The following is a 24,395-nucleotide window of genomic DNA, read 5'->3' as shown; positions in this document are numbered from 1 at the left end:
AGTCCAAACCTTCTTGGTACTCCTTCTGCAAGGCCAGAAATCTGGTATCCTGGTCCGCCTTTTCCTGTTGCAGCATATCCATATCCTCCTTTATTTTAGTGATGTACCGTCTGCTTTCATTTTCTGACTCCTGGCTCCTGAGCAGCCTCTGCTCAGAAGAGTCCAGATCAGATTGGGCCTTCTGTAATGCCAGCAGTTGCCTACTCGCCAGATCTTGGCCTTCAGCACATTTGTCCTGCATGGCTCCCATATGATAAATATGCCGCTACCCTGGCAATCTTGTGGTGCTCATCCTTGGCCTTCGGGCCATGTATAGTTCACTCAGGGCCACATGTAGGGGACCCTGATCTCCCCATATATCTGACCCTGTTTCAGTGACCTGTTGCGCGATTGCCTGCAACCAGACCGTTTGGTCCTGATGAGTCCACTCACCTCTCACAAATAGCTTATGTAAGAAGTGTTCTCTGGCTATTTTCATATCTACCAAGGTCGTCATTCTAGAGATTGGTCTCTGTCCTGACTTACAGAAGTTTGTATTTTATTTTTGCAAAACAGACCTTTTCCTTAGAGCGTTCCTTTGAGGAGTGCTTTACAGCGTAACACAGCGTGGTGATCTGACCGGATATGTGTATGTGGTCAGCTGGCACGCTGTATTAATCTGCACAAGTGATAGATCTAACCCAAACGTCCGGCTCGAGCCCCCAATTTGTAAGAGGATTCAATTCAACACTACAGCTAAGTCAATGCCTAGTCTGGGATACTGAATGGAAACCCTTATTGATATATCTTTACGTCCAGTTCATGCGTTCTGGATGACTACCCCTATATAGCACCTCTCTCTTGGAATCCCCCTGACCCCACTGAGCCACGAAGTAGTTCTGTTTTGCAAGTTTAAACTGTTTATTTGATAATTTAAACAATATATATATATATCACACTTTATAATAAATTAATAATTGAATATCACACTTAATCTGAGCAGTAATCAATAATGGATAGTCCGGCACAGGCACACTTCTTTATAATCAATGATGAGTGGTTATAGGATGGATACGATAGCAACAATACTTTTATGGTTTCAAATGGATGCAATGTGGAATGAAATGCAGTACAGAAAATAACTTGATAGGATTTCAGCAAAAGACAATGTAATCACTTTCTTGGACAATTCACCCCCCCCCCTTTTATGCACTGTAAGGAGATGAAGATGACACAGTTCTTAGGAATGCAATCAAATAGAATTCAGTTCAATTCCCCCCCAGCAGCTTATACAACAGATAGGAGTTTTGAAACACAGGCAAAATGCTTTGAATATGGTGACAATGCAGTGAGAAATATGCTGAAAATGGTTTTAATTCCCTTTAGGAGGTTCAGGGTGAGTGAAATATACTTGGGATGAGTTCAGGCTCACTTTAGCAAGGATCTAGGAGTAACTAGCAGGTTAAACAAATTTTTGGCAAAGGAAAGCAATGAAGCTGCTGTTTTCACATGTGGCTGGATTTTTAACCAAATTGCAAATCGCGGTAAAATATGCGAGTGCGAGAATCGTGATTACGGCAATAGTATGAGGAGTCGGTTCTAGGCTTGTTGAAAAGCTGAGATTCTAAGCTTTCAGAGGAAAGTTAAACCAAGTTCCTAGCCCAAACGGTTCCAGAGATAACGGACGATTAAATAAAGCTAGTTTTTCGGATTTGAAATTTTAAAAGTTCAAAGCGACAGGTTACAGCTTGCAGCTAGAAAATGACAAGTGACAGCTTTGCAAATGACAGGTGACAGTTAGGAGGCAGTTCTGGTTAGATTAAAATAGATTGAATTATATTATTTTAACTAAGAGATTGGTTCTGCACAGTTCTGCTAGGTACTCACAATATAATTTTAAAAGGAATGGGCCTCGCCACGGATCTGGTCAACAGGTTTTCTTCACTCGCCACGGACGGTTTCTGCGCACAGCGTCTGGGTCAGCTCTACTCTGCTGGTCTGGTCTGGGTCTCTGGTTCTGATCAGGTCTGTGGGTCCGGATACAGCGGTCTCCGGTTCACCTGGTCTCTCTCTGGATACAACACTGCTCTCTGGCAAATGGCAAGAGTTCTTGCAAAGAATTCAAACAGCTCGCCTGTCTGTGAATAGTGGCAATGATTTGAGGCCTGTTAAAGAGGGATTTAGCTTGTAGTTGACCTCTCTGCTACAAATTCTGAAGTAAAGTCTTGGTCTCTGAAGGTGGATAGATTGAAGTCTCTATGTTGGCTCTCTGGAGGTTGATGGAGGTAAAGTATGGATTTTCCCGGCAGAGCGTCCCGCAGCAGGTGGAATAGAATCCCTATCTGTCCTGAATGTCTGCTTTTATGTGTTTTGAAAGTGGGTGGAGAGGCTAGCTTTCTAGGCCCTACCCCTCTCCACTTGTCATTGGCCACTTCCTCCTCTTCCCCTTGATTGGGGGAATGAAATGAAGTGTCATCATGATGAGGTCTGTTTATGATACAGAGAACACACCCCTGTCAACTTTACACACAATCTATATTTGACCTAAAGACATATTTCATAGATACACAGTGGTTTGAAATTACATGCACCCATCACATATCACATGAGGTATCCCCTGTTCACACTCTGCTCTTCCTGGGGGCTTGGGTTCAAAAATGGCAACATATTTCACTTTTTGGTCGGGTTACCAATATTGGATTTGTCCCCGCATTTACACAAATGTTCGCAAAGCATGTGGGCATTAGGTGGTGGAGTGTCAGATTTTTAACATACATACATTTAGAGTAATATCCTCTTTTCCGCTAAAAACCCCCCTGAACATACCACCGGGTCCTAACACGTCTTCAAATGTGCACAGAAAAATCACAAGAATAATGATATCACTTATAAAATGTTCACAAGTCCGCTCTATGAATGACACCATCTTTTTAGATTTATGTTCTGGCCCCAAAGGGGTGTGGTTTCCCAGGTCACATGGTGTAGAAACCAGTTCATCCAGTTTCTGCCAAGCTCAGAGACCCTGCCCCTCCCAGCTTCTGCCAAGAGGAAGCTATTTTACGGTCCCCCTAATAAACCATCTGCCTGGGCCCTGGAAGGCCCATTGTTCAAAAGGAAGCCATTTACGACTACCCTAATAAACCACCTGCCTGGGCCCAGGACAGGCCTTTGTTCAACTCCCTGTAGCTGCTCCACCCCTAATCTAATCAGAGAGGTGACAACTCCTTTTGGCAAGGGGAAGAGTGGCTGAGCAGGTTTTAACTCCTGTGGGGGTAGATGTCAGGCAGAATTCAGTTCCTTAAGCCAGGCCCCAGCTAATGTCACTTCTAGTTACCCAGTTTTCTGCATTCAAATAAACTAACAATTTTTACACATGCAGCTAGAATGCTGATTCTAAGTTTAAAACTATGACATTTAAACAATTGAAACCTATGTGACACTCAAAAGTAGGTCACTCATTTCTTTTCAACATTTAGATTTTTAGTGTCTTTCAGTCCAAATTTACTTAAACTGCTGAAATCCACAGCTCAGCCAGTTTTGCTATGAACATTTTTTTAGGCTCATCCTCTTTCCAGATTTTGTATGCCCACAAGACTTTATTCTGTCAAATGTCTGCTGGTGTTCAGTGAGATTGTTGGATATTCTGCAATGTTTGAAATGGGCATTCTGAGCTTGCCTTCAGAGAAACAAAGGGTGATTTTTAAAGTGCTTTCTAGCGAACAGGCACTGCTGTTTTTCTCTTTGGCACCCCATTTCACTCATGGCTCTTCTGACCCAGCACACCCGCACCGGGGGGTGGCAAGTCAGGCGACCATTTTGGTGTGCGCACAAACTGCGCGGTTTTCATAGATTCTGGCGCACATGTGGGCTTTTTCGGCCATCTTGGATTTTTTAAGCCCACAGCACCAAATGTTGTAGCATAATAGTCCAAACGTGGGTCAGAAGACCCAACAAATCCCTTAAAAGGTTAGCCCCACTTCCGTTACCTTCCATTTTGTATTCTGCCAACGGCACCCCCAACTGTCCCATCAGGTGCTGAAACATCTTTAGCATCTCCCTGCACTCCTTCTCTTTGTCCGCCCCACTCATAAACAGAAAATCATCTAGGTAATGCAGTACCCCTTTCAAACCAGAACTATATGAAAAAACCCACTGCAAAAAGGAACTGAATCGCTCAAACAATGCTCAAGAAATTGCACACCCCATTGGCAAAGCTTTGTCAATGTAGATGCAGTCCTCGAATTGCATTCCCAGCAGCGAAAAATCCTCCGGTGGCACCGGCAACAACCTGAAAGCCGCCTTAATGTCGCACTTGGCCATGAAGGCCCCACACCCTGCTTTCTTCATCAAACCCACCGCCTGATCCACACTTGCGTATGCAACCCCACACTCTTTCGGAGCAATGAAATCGTTGATAGACATGCCTTCTGGCCATGACAAATGGTGTATCAACCTAAATTCCTTTGTGACCTTCTTGGGTACAACACGCAGACGGGATATCACTAAATCCCCTGGCAGATCATCAAATGGCCCTACCACCCTCCCCGCCGCTATCTCCTTGCCCAATATCTCTCTTACCACTTCCACATTTTCCCTGGCGGACTTCACATTCTCCGCCCAACGACGCACCCTCGGCCCTTGTTAACCTAGCCTGAAAACATGACGAAACTTTCTCCCAAGATCTCTGCCCCCTCCCTGTCTGGATAAAATTAAAGCCACTCCTCTAACACCTCCAATTTAATTGGAGTAAAAGCCTTTCCCCACAACCCCTCTGCCTGATCCTCAACCCCTCCCCCTGTCTCCTTGTTGGAAGCACTAAGTAATTGGGTGCTTTCCTGCACACATACTGCATTCATGTCTGAAGCTACACACCGTCCTTGTGCAGCTGTCCTTATTAAAGGCCCAGCATGCCGCTGAGGGTTGCCCTCTGCCCCCTCCCCCGGCCCCCTCATGGGCGGGACGACCAAGAAAGGGCTGGAAAGGCACAGGCAAACAACTCGCTGTGTGCAATGTCGGGGCAGGCCTCGTCGAAGCCATCCACTGCAGCCAGAGATCCATATCTATTTCACCCCAGACCGCCTGGCTGTCCTCTGCCATCCTTGCCCTAAATTCTTCATCATAACGCACCCAAGCGAAACCCCCAAAACTCATAAATGCCTTTCTAATCACATCCATGTACTTTAGGAGAGCCACACATCTCTCTGGAAATTTCTCACAATAGACAAGTAGATAATAAATGCTGACGTCCAATTCTCAATCGTCACTGGTACCCTTGGGCACGAGGCCAGCTCCCTCTCCTCCTCCTTAGAACCCTCTGTGGCTCTCACTTCCCTATGAAGCAGCTTAACCACGTCCACAAATTCCCCTGCTTGTATTTTATCCTTTGTTGTTGTCATCAAATGTGCTCCCAACGGTTTCGTAATGCCCATGTATGGCAGCTTTTTCTCCTTGCTCTTCACCTCCACCTCTTTTTCTCTTGTAACCTGTACCTCGAGCGTAAAGGGCCCAATCACTTTGTCAGTCTGAACCTCCACTGATTTTTTCAATATATAGGGGGTGCAAGCCCTCTTTTTTAATAAGGGGGGCCTGTGTGATGAGGGAGTATAACAGTTTGGAAACACGGGGACACAGGCTAACACAGTGATGCCTATTGCAAAGGCTAGTAGCCAGAAACTACTAACCTTTGCAATAGACATCACTGTCGGAACCGAGGCACCTCTATGCATATAAATAGCCTCCCTCACTCCATTGAAAGCGCCAGTCCGTAATGATAATTGCACAGCGCAGTGGTTCGCAAGGTAAAACCATAGAGTTAAGCAGTATTTTAATCACAGTAGGATAAGATCATTTTAGCGCCGCATAAGCGCGATGTTTCACCTTATCTCACAACTGGGCACAGAAGTTACGTATTAGAAGTAATCTGCGCCACCACCGCCAGAAATGGCATTTCACGAACAAATACAGCTAATTTATGCACACATGAGCTAGTTGCACAACAGCAAGATAATCATTATCTATTTCTTACAGCTGAACCAGCTGAAGACCAAACCCTGGTCAAACAGGATCTAATCACTCAAGGCGCACAGAAGGCTCCTTATGAGAAGAACCCTATATATCTTCTCAACACCTGTGACACTGGAAATTATTGGCTGAGGTAGGATTGTTTACAGCACACACCTCAGGCACCACGGTTCCTGCAGAGAGACACCCAAGTTCTGATTTTACTCTTTTACCTTTAGATGTTCCATTTTGGGGTACACCAGTGACACCACTCAGTTCCCTTCAACAGTCCTAAAGACAGCACTAGAACACCAACTACCTACAACGTGCCAGAAACACCATAAGTGTCGACTAGACAGATGTTCGGTTATGACAATCACATTCTAAGTCACGACATGTACTAACCCACACTGTGCAAAAACTGAATGCAAATTGTCATTGTATGTGTTTTTGAATATGCCTTAAGTTGTGTATATTCCCGCCAGCTATGGGTATAAAAAAGGTTATGACAAGGGCCCTGTGAGGCCATTTTTAAATCACAAGGAACAATAAAATGTGTTAATGTGTAACATGCAAATTGGGTGCTCTCTTATGTACAGATCAAATGCTGTGATCTGTTAATGTGTGCTGTATATACTACCGGCAAGTGTTAGACAGGTGGGGTAGCCTGTGTCCGCGTGCTTCCAAACTGCACCTCCACCAAGCAATTCTCCCTTTCTCCGACCAAGGCTCCAGTAGCCTGTATACCAATCTCTCTCCTCACCCTTGCAACCCTGACCCTTCCCTTCTTGGTCCCATTCTCGTGTCCCCTCTCTGCCATGCAGTTGACCAGTCCATTTCCTGCTCACCTCTTTCTGCCCTATCAGCGCCCGTCTGCAGCCTGGCCTCCACTCCAATGCTCCCCATCTCCTTCCTTACTGGGCTCCTGCTGCGGGGACAAAATATGTCAGCAGTCTCACCCAGCCAGTTATCCCACCGACCTCCAGCCTCCCAGCCCCACTTCTCCTATCTTGCACAATCCCATTTAAAGGCCCTTCTCGCTCTCCCCCTCCACCTTACCGCCCTATATCCTTCATCCTCCCACTGCCCCACATATTTTTCCATCCCTTCATCATCACCCATGGAATACCATTGCTGTTGCGAGCACATGCTCGGGCCGGGCAGATCCTCCTTTTCAGAATCTGGGGCATCCGCCCCGCCACTCCTTCGGGGTCTTCTCTGCGGGGCCGCAGAAACCCCTTCCTGTTCCTCTTCTCTCAGGCAAGGGGTCCTCTCCTCCACTCTGTGGTCTTCCTCGCTAAGGGTTGTGCTGTGCCCTCTAGACTGTCCTTGTGCAGTTCGTGGAGGGGCCGTTCTTAAACCCTCTCCATATTCCGCCTCTGCCATAGCAGACGCTGCTCTGTGCCCTCCACCCGAAATCCTACTATCCGGGGGGGCATTCTGCGCCCCTCCCTAACCTCACTAATTGATGGGGACCGCTCTCTCCTCCTTCCACCCGCACTCTTCTGCATGTATTTGTCCCCCTTTCCCCTCTGCCCAATCACACCTCTCTGCACCCCGTCGCCTTCACTTTCGTTCCCCTCCCCGACCTATACCTTTTTGGACACTGCTAACGTCCCCTTCATCCACCTGATCATTATCCCCCAAACCCAATTCTGGTCTCCCTCCCAACTGCACACCTCCCCTGGACGCTCTCCTGTCAATCTCCCTGCGCATCTTCCTACCCCTAGACTCACAGGCCTCCCCTCAGCCTGCCGAGGGCCTGCACGATACCATCGATGCGAGCGCCCCATCTGCCGCTGCTCTACGATGCGGTCTACCTGCACCTTCCTCCCACCCACCCGTAACCTCACCCACAGCCCCCTCAAGCTGGGCTTTGGATGCCCTGCTATTGATCTCCAAGGCTTCCCTCAGAACCTTTGCATCCACCAGACCCTTCTTTTTTGATCCCTGACCCACCATTCTGCTGAGCAGTGCTACTGTGCACCTGCACAATGCAGCGCTGAACCATCTCACTAGCCCTGAGCCTTCTCCCCCTTAAAAGCGCTGAGCAGCCTAGGAGAACCCAGTGCCGATAAAAACACGAATGACCCCTGGAAAATAAACTGACCAAGTTTATAATAGACAGCTGGCCAACTGAAAAAACTACCTGGCCCTCTAAAATAATGGATTGCTTGCCTGTCTAACCTTTATATATATTTAATTATTTATTTCGAGGCACCTGCTTGCATGTAACCACAGAAGCAGTTAAGCAGGCAATATCCCCTTTACGCTCAAAATACAGGCCCTAAATTCCTTAGCCGAAGATAAAAGATGTATATAATTTTATATATGCCCACAGCCGGAAAACCATGTTACATCATTAAAGTGGGAAAACAAAATCAAAGGAAGTAATACACCTCTTACAGCCGAATAATAACAGTGCGTCCCCCTTTAAGGAGAATGCGCTGTAACCTTTGGCCGCACACAGCAACCGCGCTGCAATGGGCAGAACGTTGCAGTTTTAAACGCGGGGAAGAGGGCACCTGAAAATACTGGAGCCTAAAATATATCCCTATAACAGAGGCAACACAAGTAGCGAAAAGCTGCCCAGGACGCCCCGCTGCCCACCCGATAGCAGGTTCCTTAAATGATAGTCGACGACCTGCGAGCAGCTCCTAGCCCGGCGTCACAAAAACTTGCTGAATGGGCTAATGCTCTCTCCCACAACAAGAATAAACCTGCTAATGACAACGCTCGACAGGCTGAGGTAAGGGGGTACTTTATATGCGGTACCCCCGGCTATGTATGTAAACCCTTCTATATTTCTTTTTCAAATAATTATTGCTCAAAGTAAGCTAAACCTACAACTGCCCTCACTAACTAGCAGCCCTACCTCACCTACACCAACTCCAACTTTTGCCTAGACCCAGGGAAGGCTCGCAGCACATCCTAACCGTCGCCTGCTCCAGAATCTTCCCTGCGCCCTTAAATACCCCGCAGGGGGCTCTATGCGCAGCGCAGGCCAGCTCGCTGGCCAGTGCAGCGCAAAAAATCACCCCGGGGGAAATGCTTTGCATTCCCCGCAGGCCCCCCTTCTAAACGACATCGCAGTATGTGAGTGCAAGCGCGTTTGTCAGGCCAGTTAATGCTGGTGTATTTAACTTACACTGGCCTCCTTTCAGTCGTGTGACTGTACTTTTTATGCAAGGTGGTGTGCTGTGCGAACTCTTGTCCATCTTTGAATTGGTCACGATTTTCATTTGACAACCTGTTAATCTGTTTTCATTTATGTGCTCTGCTTGAAAGTTTCCTAAAACTTCTTTGACCTTTAAAAATAACGATTGCCCCATACCTTGGAAATTATTCAAACCACATTGTGAAGTGTCCTGTAGCGCTGAACACATTATTTTCTTTGCTTGTGTGCAAGATTATCATTTCCAAATATTAGATCTTCTAAATTTGAATTGTTACAATTTCCAAATATCAGCAAAATGTGTATTATTTTGCTGCATTGTGCGTTTGATTTTCTAATTTGCTAGCAGCTGGCTTGCCTCTGTAGTTCTGCCTGAACTACACTTTCAGCACTGACTGGGTCTTCTAAACGATGTCTGCAGAGAATTAGCGCCGGCGTGTTTGTTAGGCTGGTTAGTGTGAGTTTGTGTAAAGGTTATGCATGAAGCCTATTGCGGTATTACTGACAGTCGCAGGTCCCTTTGCCCAGTAAGTTTGCTGGACTTTTTGGCTATTGCCATATGTGGCAGCAACTATGCCTGTGCACATGACAAGTTGCTATCAAGTGAAACGTGCTGATATCTTGGCAAATGACCTTGTATTAGGACTTAATCCAAATCTCACACATACTGACATTCCTGGGGATCCTCCCCTTGACAATTCATTCAGTAATGTTACTACCACCCATATTACACAAGCTTCATCATCTACCAGCCTCTGCATACTGAAGGAGGCTACACAACCCGTGTCTGTCAGTGCCTCTGTCAAAGAGATGAATGTGCAACTATCTAACCTGAAGAACTTTGCTCCTTCATCTAACACGACACCACTAACTGAGCCTATTCTCAAATCTGGGGAAATCTTTGACATAACTCCCCCTCAAGAGTTGCTCTCTATATCACTTCTTAACGCCCATTCTGTCTGTCTACATGGCCCTGAAATTGCTGACTACATCTCTATGCATAAACCAGATTTCTTTACAATTACTGAAACATGGCTGCACAAAGCAGCCCAGGACTCCACCCCAGAAGGCTATAAATTGTATAAAGCAGAACGCATCGAAACAAGGGGAGGTGGAGTGTAATTTCCTATGAAGGACTACCTCAATTGACACCTTGTACAGGCCCCTTACCTGGAGGGATGGTAAAATGTAGCTCTCAAATTGAAGGTTAACGATAATGTTTTTCTTACTATGCTCCTCTTGCACATACCTCCTTATATTCTACCTTTCTTTGAGGAACAACTTCTCGCCCTGTTGAATAGCATTATAACAACTAATGCTCCAGTTATCCAACTGGGCTATTTCAACCAATGGGCTAATGACCGTAGTGATACTAAAGCAGTATCCTTACGATCAGCTTTGGAAGCCCTTGGACTCTCTATTGGTCAAAACTCCAAAGCATCAAGGTGGTCAGACCCTTGATTGGATCCTGACCCGAAATTTACATAACACCAGTATCTATTCTAAACCATGTCATTGTTTCAACCATTTCCTAGTCAAACTGGAATACACATTACCTACTGCTCCTCTTAGACTGGATAGCAACCCATTGATCAAAATGAAATGTCGAGAATTGAAAAACATCTCGTCCACCGACTTCTCTGCACTTGTGTCCAACAAATTAGACACTAGAGAATGTTTTGATAACACTACCAACTTGGTAGACCATCTTTCCAGAGCCATCAAGTTCACCATTGACACCCTGACAGTTTAAAAGGAAACCATAAAGAAATCCTGCTTTTGTGATACATCATTAAATCTAGAAAAATAAAAAGAGCCTTGGAATGTTAATGGTGAAAAAACCCTGATTCCACCACCCTCAGCAAATATACAGCGGCTGACCACACATATAAGAACCCCATTATTGAAGCCAAGTTAAAAAACTACATCCTTCGCATTGAGAAAGCCAAATCATCATTCAATGAACTTTTTAAAATTCTTAAAGAATTTGAAAATAACACCTCACTTTTACCACCGGTTACTAAAGACACAACTTGGTGTCAGAGCATTCAAGATCAATTTCAGGCAAAGACCTCGGGCCATCAGTCCAACATCGCTAATCAATGTAATCAACAAGTTGCAAGCAATGAAGCACCTTTACTTAACATCTCTATCAAAGACTTCCCTATGCCACCTACTCTCAAATTTGAGTTTCAATGCTGCACTGAAACCAAGGTTTACAACATCATCAGAGGCCTAAAGCCCACCACATGCACAGGGGATCCCTTCTCTACTAACATCCTGAAAGACTCAGTGGACATTGTTATCCCGTGGATCACTAGGATGATCAATATGTCTTTTCTGAAGGGCATGGTACCAGCTTCTTTATAGAATGCCTGGAAAACCCCCTTGCTGAAAAAGAACACCTTGCTGTAGCCAAAAACTATTGGCCCATTATGAATGTACCTTATTTAATGAAAATCATTGATAACGTTGCCTATTCGCAACAACACATGTTTGTAGAGAAGAACAAAGTCTTGGGCATTCACCAGTCACCCTTCAGAGCACAACGCATGACTCGGACTGTTTTACTGAACCTTAAACATCTCAGGTATCGTATAAAATGCTCACTCTGCTCTACTCATGTTATTGGACCTCTCTGCAGCATTTGATCTCATTGATCACAATTTGTTATGTGAAAGATGGTTGAATATCGTCAATTGCTCAGATCAGAGAAGGCAGCCAACTGGATTACTTCCTTCTTTGACCTTACAACATTTAGGGTGGCTGTTGAGAAAGCTGAAGCCTCCCCCTTCTCACCCTTGTGAGGTGTTCCACAGGGCTCTTGCCTATCCCCGATTCATTTACACAAGACCACTTCTTGATCTTCTTGATGAATTGGGTGGCTAATACACCAACTACGCCGACGATGCCCAGTTCCTCTTTGAACTGACTGGTATCCATGCCATTGACTGCAAAACTGTAAATAACGTCTACGAAGAAATCCAGAATTGGATGGTCTATAACTACCTTGCCTTGAATAACAACAAAACCAAGTTCATCATTTTAGTTCAGTTTATTTTCTTATATAGCACACCTCACAATAGCGTATCTGGGTGCATATACTTAGACAAAGAAGCATGGTTACACACATCAAATACAAATCCCGCCAGGCGGGGAAGAGGTGAGTTACAGTTCACCTTTTTGCAGAAATGGGTACTGAAGGTGTGTTACAGATCACCTTGAAGGCAGTGTCAGTGAGCAGGAGAACAGAACATAGGCAAAGGCAATTATTATTAGTTACATTTATACAAATATTTACATAGATCTGGAGCAATAGTAAAATTATTTGCAACCCAGCAGTGAACCACACACTCAGGGAGTATGTGGTTATCAGGATTAGACCTGCTTAGGAGTCATTTGAACTAAGGAGCCAGGCTTTGGTTTTGGCTCTAAAAGTTCAGAAAGCGGGCTCTGCTCTGATGTCGGGAGGGAGGGCGTTCCATCGTTTGGCTGCTAGCACTGAGAAACTGGCCCCTCCTGCTGTTTTTAGGTTCAATTTGGGGATTGTAAACTGGATGAGGTAGTTTGCTCTGGTGGGTCTGTTAGTCTGGTGTCTTGTGAATTTAGCTTTCAGGTACGCAGGCGCTGTGTTAGCTAGTCACCTATGAGTGATGACCAGTGTGCAGAGAGTAATTCTGTCCTGGATGGGTAGCCATTGAGCTTCTCTTCTGAGGGAGAAGATGTAGCTCGTTTGTGGGATATTGAGGGCTGATCTAAGGGCATTGTTTTGCAACACTTGGAGGTTGTTTAAGTTCCGTGCAGAAGTCCCAATGAATATTGTGTTGCAATAGTCGAGCTTGGAGAGAATAAGAGCTCTTGCTAGTGTGGTACAGCTGGTGGTAGATAAGAAGGACTCACACGTGTTCATCAATTTGTTAGTATAGAATGTGGTGGAGGCTAGAGAGTTAAATTGTCTACTAGGCGTCAACGTGGAGTCGAGGTAAATACCCAGTGTTTTGACTTCACTCAAGACTTTAATGATACTCCCGTCAATGTTAAATGACTCATAGCGGGAGTCTAATTTGTTTAAACGAGTTTGAGAACCAATGATAAGTAGCTCAGTTTTATCATCGTTTAAACAATGGCTATGATCTCTAGATAAATGTTGTTAATCAGTTTGGTGTCTTGAGAGTGACATCCAGTGAGTGTGACGAGTATCTGGGTGTCGTCAGCATAGTTGGTATACGTGACACCCAGATTATCGAGGCAGTCGAATAGGAGTTTGGTGAAAATATTGTAGAGTGTGGGCAACACACAAAAGCCCTGAGGGACACCACAGGTAATGGGCACTGGTAATGCTGAGGCTGTAGGTGAAAAGACCCTGGTGGTTCTGTTAGAGAGAAAGGATTTGGTCCAGCTGGCCGCTTTCACTGAGAAGGCGGCTGCTGATGTTAGGTGTTGAGTGAGGATTTCATGGTCTACCAAGTCGAAGGCAGCTGATAGATCCAAGAGCAGGAGAATGGGAATCTTTCTTCTGTCTTTAAGCTCATCCATCTGAATCTTGAGATCTAGCAGTGCCATTGCTGTACCATGTCTGGGTCTAAATCCAGATTGACAAAGGCCTAATAGGTTGTTTTCTTCGAGATGTTTTTGTATTTGTATATAGGCTGCACGGTCCAGAATCTTAAGGAGAAATGGGACCGCTGTGATGGGCCTATAATTTGTGAGCAGATTGGGGTCTAAATTAGGATTTTTTTTAAAGGGGCATGACCAAGGCTTCCTTGAAGTTGTTGGGTACTGTGCAGTTTTTGAATGATGCATTTATCAGAGTAGTGATAAATGGGGCTAATTCTCTTGCACTGTCATTGATGACTGCAGCGGGGCATACGTCACCCTGACAGTTAGATGTTTAATTCCTGAGATAATATTTTGAACATCTTTGATGGAGACTTGAGAGAATTGGAAGGGGGCACACACAGTGGAATAGTGTGCTTAGAGTCTTTGAATGAGTGTGAAATAGGGGGTAAATTGTTTTTTTTTGGTGTTGATTTTGGATTGTAGGAGAGCTATTTTGGCTGAAAGGGCCTTTTGGATGTTCGCACACCAGGTTTCATTTTTGGAACAGTCATCGATGATAGGTGCAGGGGATTCTAGTTCCCTCAGGATAGTGAAGAGTTCCTTAGTGCTAGATTTAGCATTCTGGATTCTTTCATTATAGATTTTCTTTTTTGTCCTAGTGATGGTTGTTTTGTAGGCAGTCGCAATAGTCATGTATTTTCCTTATTCGCTGGAGTGTTTTTTTTTCCAGAAGGATTCCGCTGATCTATTTTCATTCCGGAGTACTTTCAGTTCCAGAGTAAACCTTTTGTTTAAGTGGGAGGTGGGTTTAGCTTTTCGAAGTTTGAGCGGCGCAATCTGATCGATTGCTTGCTTCATTGTGGTGTTAAAGGTAACGACTAGTTCTGAAGGGTTTGTATATATGTTCAGTGGAGTGTTGGTGATAGGAAGCAACATAGGGAGGAGTAAGTCAGGTGTACGGTTGCGCTTATTCCATGCTACGGTGGAATGGACTGTAGTAGTATTAGAATCAAAGGGGGCTTTTCCCTGAATGGAAAAGGCGATGCAATGGTGGTCTGACCATGCGCAACGTTCGTTGTTGAGTATATTGGTGGTACAATTAAAGTCGACCAACCAGTCCTGGGTTCTGCCTTTATCATGTGTGGGTTTGAGGATGCAGGATTTATAGCCGATTTGAGAAATTGTATTCTCTAGTGCAGTGGCGTTAGTGTCTTTGGAATCGTGGAGGCCGAGATTCATATCTCCTAGGAGAATGATCTGAGAACCTGGCTTGGTATTTTGGGTGACAAGGGTTGAAATGTCTTCCTTGAATGAAGAGATGGGGCCAGATGCGTGATATATGAGGTGCATGAGTATGGTACTTGAGTGGGATAGGGGTAATTTGACAGAGCAATTCTGCAGAAGGGAAGTGGGTGCCGGTACATTTTCTGAGTCCTAGGTGGTATTTGGCGATGAAAGCTACACCACCTCCTTTGTCTGAGTTTCTGTCTGCTCTAATAATGGTATAGTTGTCAGGAGGGCTAATGCTAAAGCTGGTCCTGATTCTTGGTTGAGCCAAGTTTCAGAGATAGCAAGAAAATCCAATTGGTTGGCGATAATGAGGTCAGCAATATCGGAGGAGTGGGCTACTAGAGAGCAGGCATTAATCACGGCTCCTGTGATGTCAGGTTGGACAATAGGGTTGTGTTTGATAACCTTTGGGTTGAGTTGTTTGTGTGTTGCATCTGGAGTAGGAGTAGTGCTGGGATCTGAGGGGCAGTGTAGTTTCTGGAGAATGTTTGGAGGGGTTTGCTTAATGCTGGGCCCTTGTCTGGTATTTCGTGCGATGAGTGAACATGGGACAAATGGTGTGGGTGGGGTGGCGAAACGGTGGATCCATTCTCCTGGGGACAGGTGGCTGCAGGACTCCAGGGGGGGAGACCCATGGCAGGGGTGATGTAAGGTAGCTGTGTAGCTGCAATGCTGAGGAGAGTTAAAGGAAGGAGCACAAGCAGGAGAGCTACAAGGTGGGGACTGGCCTTTCAGATGTATTGCAGGTCTATGGTAGAGGAGATGATGGGCGTTATGCTGTGGTTGACAGAGGCAATGGCAAGCGAATGGCAGGAAGCAATAGTACAGGTGGGTGAGGTTTGGGATAGTAGTCAGAGGGGTATCAAATGCAATAGATATAGTATTGGGCAGCAGGGTTGGGCAATAAATGCTAATCACACACACAATATTTGCACACTGGTAATAGCAAATGGTCGATGCAAATCACACGTGCAGTAAAAACACATACAATAATATCCCAGAAGATGAGATCAGGCAATCAAGTGTGTGGGGCAATAGGTACAAGGCGGGGAACTAGAATTGTTAAAAATCGTATGAATTACGCGGTACTGTTTTCATATATGGCTTAAACAATTGCGGGCAAACAATATTTTAGCCAAAAAGGCATTTTGTTTGCATGCAAAGTCTACTCACATTAGTAACACACTAAACTCGTTGGTGATATGCAGGTGGACTCTGGAGCGAAATAGCGGTGTGCGAGGCATGTTGGGATGCGTGTGGCAGAGTTTGGTGCATTGGTCCCTGACAGTCCTGGACAGGCACAGACAGGTGTAGGCCTTCGTCTGGTGGCCTTACTCGTGTGGGGCTGGCTTCCGCCTCCGGTCCCACTGGATTGGGTAAGAGGCCACTCCAGAGGTTGCTAGGCAACTGAAGTAAACAGAATTAGACTCGTAGGACAGTGGCCATTTTCTGAACGAATCCACAGAGTCCGAGCTCCATGTGGGTAATAATGGTGGCTGCAGGATGGAGGAGCAAGCATCTGGGAGCAAAATGCTGCGGCGAGGTGCAGTTGAGGATTGGAGCTACGGAACATGTAGCTGATAGGTGGGACGGGATTTCATGCTGAGCTGCTCCGGCAGCTGGTTTGTCCCCGCTGATGGCGGTGCTGCTCCTGCAGCAGGGATAGTGTGTTGGGGCTCCTGCCCTGATGCGGGTGAATTTGGAAGTGGGGGATACAGGCAGGGGCAGGTGTAGGACTTATTCTGGTGGCCTTTCTCGTGTGGGGCTGGCTTCCGCCTACAGTCCCACTGGATTGGGTAAGAGGCTGCTCCAGAGGTTGCTAGGCAACCGAAGTAAACAGAATTAGACTCGTAGGGTGGTGGCCATTTTCTGAACGAATCCACAGAGTCCGAGCTCCACGTGGGTAATAATGGTGGCTGCAGGATTGGGGGCAAGCATCTGGGGGCAAAATGCTGCGGCAAGGTGCAGTTGAGGATTGGAGCTACGGCGCATGTAGCATGTAGCTGGTAGGTGGGACAGGATCTCATGCTGCGCTGCTCCGGCAGCTCGTTTGTCTCCGCTGATGATGGCGCTGCTCCTGCAGCAGGGATGGTGTGTTGGGGCTCCTGCCCTGACACAGGTGACTCTGGAAGTGGGGAATACAGGCACGGACAGGTGTAGGCCTTCTTCTGGTGGCCTTACTTGTGTGGGTCTGGCTTCCGCCTCCGGTCCCACTGGATTGGGTAAGAGGCCGCTCCAGAAGTTGCTAGGCAACTGAAGTAAACAGAATTAGGCTTGTCAGGCGGTGGCCATTTTCTGAACGAATACATGGAGTCCGAGCTCCATGTGGGTAATAATGGTGGCTGCTGGACTGGGGGGCAAGCATCTGGGGGCAAAATGCTGCGGCAAGGTGCATTTGAGGATTGGAGCTACGGCGCATGTAGCATGTATTTTCGACAGGATATCACGCTGCGCTTCTCCGGCAGCTGGTTTGTCTCCGCTGATGGTGGCGCTGCTCCTGCAGCAGGGATAGTATGTTGGGGCTCCTGCCCTGACACGGGTGACTCTTTTTGACTCCGGCCCTTGCCTATGGAAAATAGATGCCAAGTACTCCCCTTTATTCAGATTCCTGTCGGCAAATCAGTGAAAACCTTAGGTGTAACACAAGATTCTGAACTATCTATGAAACAGCATGTCATGTCTCTAATGTTCGCTCCTCTTCTGGAAATGTTACTAAACTCATCCACCAGATCAGGCCCTATCATAAAACTAAAAATCAATCTCTCCTTGCTACTGCATTAATCAACTCAAGATTGCACTACTATAACAGCCTGCTCATAGGCACCTCTAAAGCCAATCTTAAATGCCTGCAGACCACACAGAATGGCGCCATTAGGGCAATCTTTGGACTAGCCAAGGGTGATCCTGAATCGGACCTTAGAAAGAGACTCCACAGGCTTCCTGTTAAAGAGAGAGAGTCAGACACAAGATTTTATCTTTGACACACAAATGCCAAAACAAATTATCCAAAGTTATTGACCCAGAGCAGGCAGGCTTTATCAAGCAGAGACATGCATCAGAATATATGTGCAGACTCATTCTGACCTTATATGCGAGTAGGAAATTGTCAACAGATGTGGTGCTCATGTCCCTAGATGCAGAGAAGGCATTTGATTGCATAGAATGGAACTTCTTGCAAACGACTTTGAAAGGTTTCGGCCTAGGAGAAAATCTATTTCAGTGGATACAGCTGCTATACTCAAAACCCACAGCCAGTGCGAATACGAATGGTCTATCATACGGGGGTTTTGAACTGGGAGAGGGATGAGACAGGGATGTCCACTATCACCATTACTGTGCGTCCTCGCAATGGAACCTTTAGCAGAGAGAATAAGAAGGGACACATTAATTAGAGGAGTCCAATTCTGTGAAGCATCACCAAAACTGTGGTTATATGCAGACGACTTGTTAGTGACACATGATGTGGAAACATCGGTTCTGTCGGCAATGAGACAAATTGACACATTTCATGACTTCTCAGGATACAAAATAAACTGGTCAAAATCAGTAGCCATGGCAGCTTCAGTGGGATGTACAAGTGGTCAAATAAGTAGCAACAGTTTCAGTTGGTGTTCTGAAAGAATGAAATATTTGGGCATCTGGTTAACTAGAGACATGGTCTGCATGATGGAAGTGAATCTGAAATGTCTGATGGAGAATCTGGAGAAAGATATAGACAGATGGTCTGAACTAAAACTAAGCCTATGGGGGAGAGTTAACGCCATCAAGATGACCACAGTCCCACGCATAAATTACATCCTGAGTATGATACTGTTACCCACAAAGAAAAAGTGAATGGGAAAAATACAGAGTATGGCACAATTGTTCTTATGGGAAGGAAAACAACTGTGCTTGAAGTTATGGAAACTACAGCTGCCACAGGAAAGAAGAGGTTTGGGTGTTAAAAACGTTCATCTGGCTTTCATGGCACAACACTTACTTCTGTTCATTGAGGATTCAACTGATGTTTGGATGCAGTCGGACACGAGTAAATGCATGCCGCTATCACCAAGGGCGCGTCTGACATCAGTGGATGGAAATGGTTGTAAATCTTATCCACCAACTAAATTGTGGATGGAATGTTGGCATGATCTGATAAGGTTGACCAAAGGGAATGTATTCTGTTCCAACATTTTTTTTATTATGGCTTAACCCAGAGATTAAGATGGACGGAAAACCAATGTTCTGGGTAAATTGGTTCCTGTGTGATGTACGATGGATTGGCAACCTACTTAAGGATAAGAAGTGGATCACTTTTAATAGTTTGATCACAGAAAAGAGCATGGAAGGATGCACGTATGCAGAATATCAGAGATTAAAGAGAATAGGTGGGAGAATTCCCGATGAAAGCAAAGACTATGCAGACTGGCAGAAAGAATTCAAAATGTCTGGTCATATTGCTTCAAAGATGTACAAACACCTAGATAAATACAAGGAAGTTAACGAAGACCTACTTGGAAAATTGGCAAGGGCTATAGGCTCAGAAATGAATGCATGCAGATGGGACAATATATGCAGGAATGTGAGCATGAAATTGTTAAACCTCAGAGAAACGGCAACGCAGATACACATTTTAAAAAGGGTTTACTGGACACGGCTTGAACTCCATTCAAGGGGTTTGATAGAGTCTGAGGCATGTTGGACATGCAAGCATATGGAGGGCACATTTGAGCATATAATGTGGGAGTGCAACAATTTGAGGGAATTCTGGCAGGAAATTGCAATGAATATGAACAAGGTTTTGACATTGGATATCGATTCCGACTATACAACCATTACAATGGGGGAAGAGGATGTAATAGCTGACTTTTCATCCCCACAGAGGTGATGATTCTTCAGAGCTTCTCTAACGGCAAAAGAATTGATATTGAGAGAATGGAAAAATGAGCTAGGACCTTCAGTTAATGCATGGCTTATCGATATGCAACAAATGTCATTAATGGCGATAGTGATTCTGTACAGGAATAAGAAGAGAAACCTGTATGAAGAAATCTGGGGCAGGTTTTTGGAGTTGTTTTAAATTGACTGCTTTCTATACATATAATCCATGTTCTAGTCTGTGAAACCTATGAGAGTATATAGTTCAACGGCAGTGCAATGTAGCAGTGAGAGGAGGAGGTGACCAGTTATGTACATATTTCTGTGAAATGTATTTGATTGTAATGTAATATATGTGTATTTATTAATAAATATGTGAATACAAAAAAGACATATTAACGTTTAACGTATATGATCCTGCGGGCATTCATAATACGGCTGCGATACACACATGTTGTATGAGCTACTAATGACAGATTTAAACTCACTGGAAAAGATGACTGTACATTTCAATGCAAAATGTTCTCAGTATTTGCAAGTCGATGTGGATATGAGGTGCTCAACCAATTAATTATGGAACATCTCTGAACCTAGTAAGTTGAGAGACAGCCTAATACAAATGCAATAGGTTACAAGCGCAGAAGCTCTTTAGAATCCCTGAGTCTCCCACTTTCTAACGCCGGTTCAACGGTGGCATGCCAGGCCAGTGAACACGCCTGGCAGCCCGTAAGGGTTCCTGAATTGATTACATCTTTTTGATTGCCCCTGATTTTGTTCATGGGGTTTCTGTGAAATTCATCCATTGCTGAGAAAGTGATCACTTTGCATTGAAACTAAAGTGGTCTTTCCTTGTTAACCAGGTTACATACAATAATACAATTGGTGCCATTGAGGTGAACGGAGGTGGCACAGGCATTAGGTGCCCATACAAATACTTCAAGCGAGTGTTAAGAAGACTGCTACATAATATCATAAGGTTTCAATCTGAAATTGATGTGAAGATTAGAGATTGTAAACTGTAAAGAGTTGTATCAAAACTCACTTGAGATTAGTGAAAAGGTTGAAATGTCAAGAACTGTTAGACATCATCAAAACTAATGACACCCAGAAGTGTACACTCTAAATGAATGGAAGAGGCATAGAATGTACAAGCTGATTGCATTTACTCTGAAACTGCAGAATTACATCTCAAAGATGCATATGTTGAGCCAGCTAATTTAAGAGGTAGTACAATTGTATTTACAAATATAAGTTGGCATTAAAGAGAACCGATAAAGGTAATACTATCAATTGTTGAGAGTCTCAAAAACACCTCAACACTGGGCTCAGACGGGTTGTGCAATGCACTGTTCCAAAAGTCTCCTCATTATTGGGTTGTCCTATTTGATGTGCTCTTCTCTGCTATGAGCAAATGTGAGCTTATGCTACTGGCTTGGCAGCAGACAATAACCGTAATCTTTCCAAAAAAAGAGATTGCTCTATGCCATGCTTTCACAGGTTGCTCGCCAAGTTAGAGGAACCATCAAAATGTTCTACTGCTGAACTAAAACAGTAGATAGAGTCTACCAAATACACTCAGACAAACCGGTTTCAGAAAGGGGCATTCCACTGTGTCCAATGTGCTACCATTGGTGTTGTTTGCGGAAGGGTCAAGTAAATCTATCACCAAACGAGTTTAGGATGTTTAAGTAGACGTTTCCATAGCATTTGATCGTGAAATGGTAGCACATTGTGGAGCAAGCACGCTAAATGAGTCATTCACATTGGATTGATTCAAATGATCATGGCCTTGGACACAAGCACAACAGCTCAGGTGAGACTTGACACACAGAGTGCACTGAGCAAGCATGTTAAAGCATTTAACGGGCTGGTACAAGGGTGTACACTGGCACAGACGGTAATCTAAGATGCCGGCCGTGATTGAAAGAACACTGCATTCACTCATCTTGCTCAGCAGAGGCCTTGCTGGCCTTATCGGTAAGCACCCTCAGTAATGGCGGCTCCTGTGACCCCAGCAATGTGCTGTCCTTAGCTTGGGGCTCCTATCCATCATGAACAGGTAGATTGGCTACAAGCGGGTTAATCACTGTTTTGGCGCCCGACTTTGTATCCCTCTGAGACACAAGCGAATGGCCAACTTTCACAGGACAAAGGTACATGTAGCACTGGCTATGAACTCTCTAACCTCCTACTCTTTCCATGCATCATAACGACAAGCAGGTCACTCCTATCTCTGCTGCCTCAATGCTGGTCTGCTGTCTCACGTGACAGCCCACCTTCGCTCCTCGCCACAGCATCATCATTCCTTTGTGCCCCTCAAAGCACAGCCCACCCCACCATGCGATACATCACACTCACCCGGGAATCCAGCCAGCACAGTACACTTGCACTCCTACCACACAACGCCCTCTCCCCCAGATCTCCCAGGCAACAACACAGTTGCCAGCATGAAATCCTGTCTCCCAGTTCCACCTCGGTGGACCACAACCCATCTTAGACCCTCCAACACACCTCCGGAACCACCACTAATGTATGGTGCGCCCTCCCACTACGTCACCTTGGTGGGGCCTGTCCACATAAAACCCTGCCTCCTTCTAACACAACTCCGACCTCAGCATCCCAATTGACGCCAGCACCAGGCTATGTCATTCACTTGGCCCGATGCCCAGCCACACAGCACACTATATGAGTGCCACAGGTCCAACCCGACTGCTTTCCCACCAGCGTCGCTGCGTCACATATCCAACTGATAACCGTAGCATGGCACTAGCGTTCCTTGCAGTACAGAGCCACTGATATCCACTAATCTCAGTCCTCCTCACCTCTTCGTCCAACCAGACCGAAATCCTTATTACACATCCACCATTTCTGTCCACTCCCCCACATAATGATGGGCATCCCTTCTCCTTGACATCACCCAAAATCACTTTTCTTCCCTGCAGCTTGCTATCCAGCCACTCATCAAACTGAAACCATCCGCTCAGCACCTTACACTACCCGGTAAAATGTACCCTGGGCCTTCAAGCTCATGGACCTCAAACAGGATTCTATTCCATCCTTCATTATCACTAACAAACACCATGTCCTCTTTTCTCTCTCCATTTTTTTGCCCCTTGGTGCACCGTCCTCCCCCACTTGTTTTACTTAGCCTGTTCCCTAAATGGTGGGATCTAACCAATATGTGCCATGCAATGACTCGATGCTAACGACCAAATGTATATGACTGTACTCACCACCGCTGCCACTTCACATCACTCATACACAATTTTCACATGATACACTAATGCATTCATGTCACCTTGTATGACCACCACTTCATCTATATTAATTGGTGATCACGTTCATCACCACTCACGACACCTCAATGAAACAATGTACACTATATATGTTGTATCAAATCACAGCCATGATAAAGACCTTTCATGGACAAAACACGTGTCAGCACTGTGTATGGAACCGGACACTTTTTATGCTATCAAACCAAGGCACATTAGAAGCCAATAAACCAGCACTTGTAATTCAAAATGGAAGTGACAAGACTCCTCATTAGCTCACTTCATACAACAACCAAACTGGTTATGTCAAGCTGTTATCTGCTGAGTCTACAAGCCTCAATGGTTGTCTAGTAAGGCACCTGACAACAATATTTTTTAGATGGACCGTTATAACTCCTTAAACACTGTTCAACGCCAGCGAGGAGATGGGGAAATTTTGGCTTCTGGTATCTTGCTCCTTCCTTTGAAGATCAAATTGCTTACATTTGAATATTTGAACAGTTTTGCACGGTTGCTCACTAAACATAATCCAAAAGAATGCACAATGTTTGCATTTTAAACTGATCTCTATACCAGTGTAGGGTTTTGATGTGTTCCTTTTGTTGGCTTGAGTACCTTTATTGATTTAAATAGCTGAAGGGGCCAATTATCTGGATATCTGTGGATGAAAACAATCCATGCTTTTGAATGTAGGTAACTTCTGAATGGATTCCAAGTTAGTTTTGTTGGATTAAGATATTAAAAAGCGTAAAATGTTTACGAGTACTCTTTCACTATCAAAGTGCTGTTGAAAGGTTTGGCTGGATTTATCCACAAGTATTTAAAAACCGGTGACTCCTATTGCAGTGTGCAACTATTCGGCTGATTGATGTAAGCAAATTACATTTGTTCATATTAAATTAATGTACTGCTCTAATCTATGAACTGCCTGCTGTCAAGGCGGAGAGGAAATAGGGTACGCTTTGTGGGTGGGATATCACACCATCTATCTTTCTACATTCATAAAAGTGAACATTAGTGGGTTTGTGGCTGAGTTTGTGGCTTGGTGCAGCATTGTTCCTTATACTATTCCACACTGTTTCACCAATCTGCACCACACTTTTACCTGTTAGGACACTCCGGCCAATACTGGCTACATGACATTTGGACACTCCACCCCATTCCCCGGATTTCAGCAAAAGTCAAATGTTTCTGGGTTTGTGACTTGGCGAAGCATTGTTGCTTATAGAATTATACACTGTTTCACCAATCTGCACCAA

The sequence above is a fragment of the Ambystoma mexicanum genome, chromosome 14, assembly GCF_040938575.1.
Source record: "Ambystoma mexicanum isolate Mex_15411 chromosome 14, UKY_AmexF1_1, whole genome shotgun sequence".
Taxonomy (NCBI): domain Eukaryota; kingdom Metazoa; phylum Chordata; class Amphibia; order Caudata; family Ambystomatidae; genus Ambystoma; species Ambystoma mexicanum.
Note: the sequence above shows the minus strand (reverse complement) of the source record.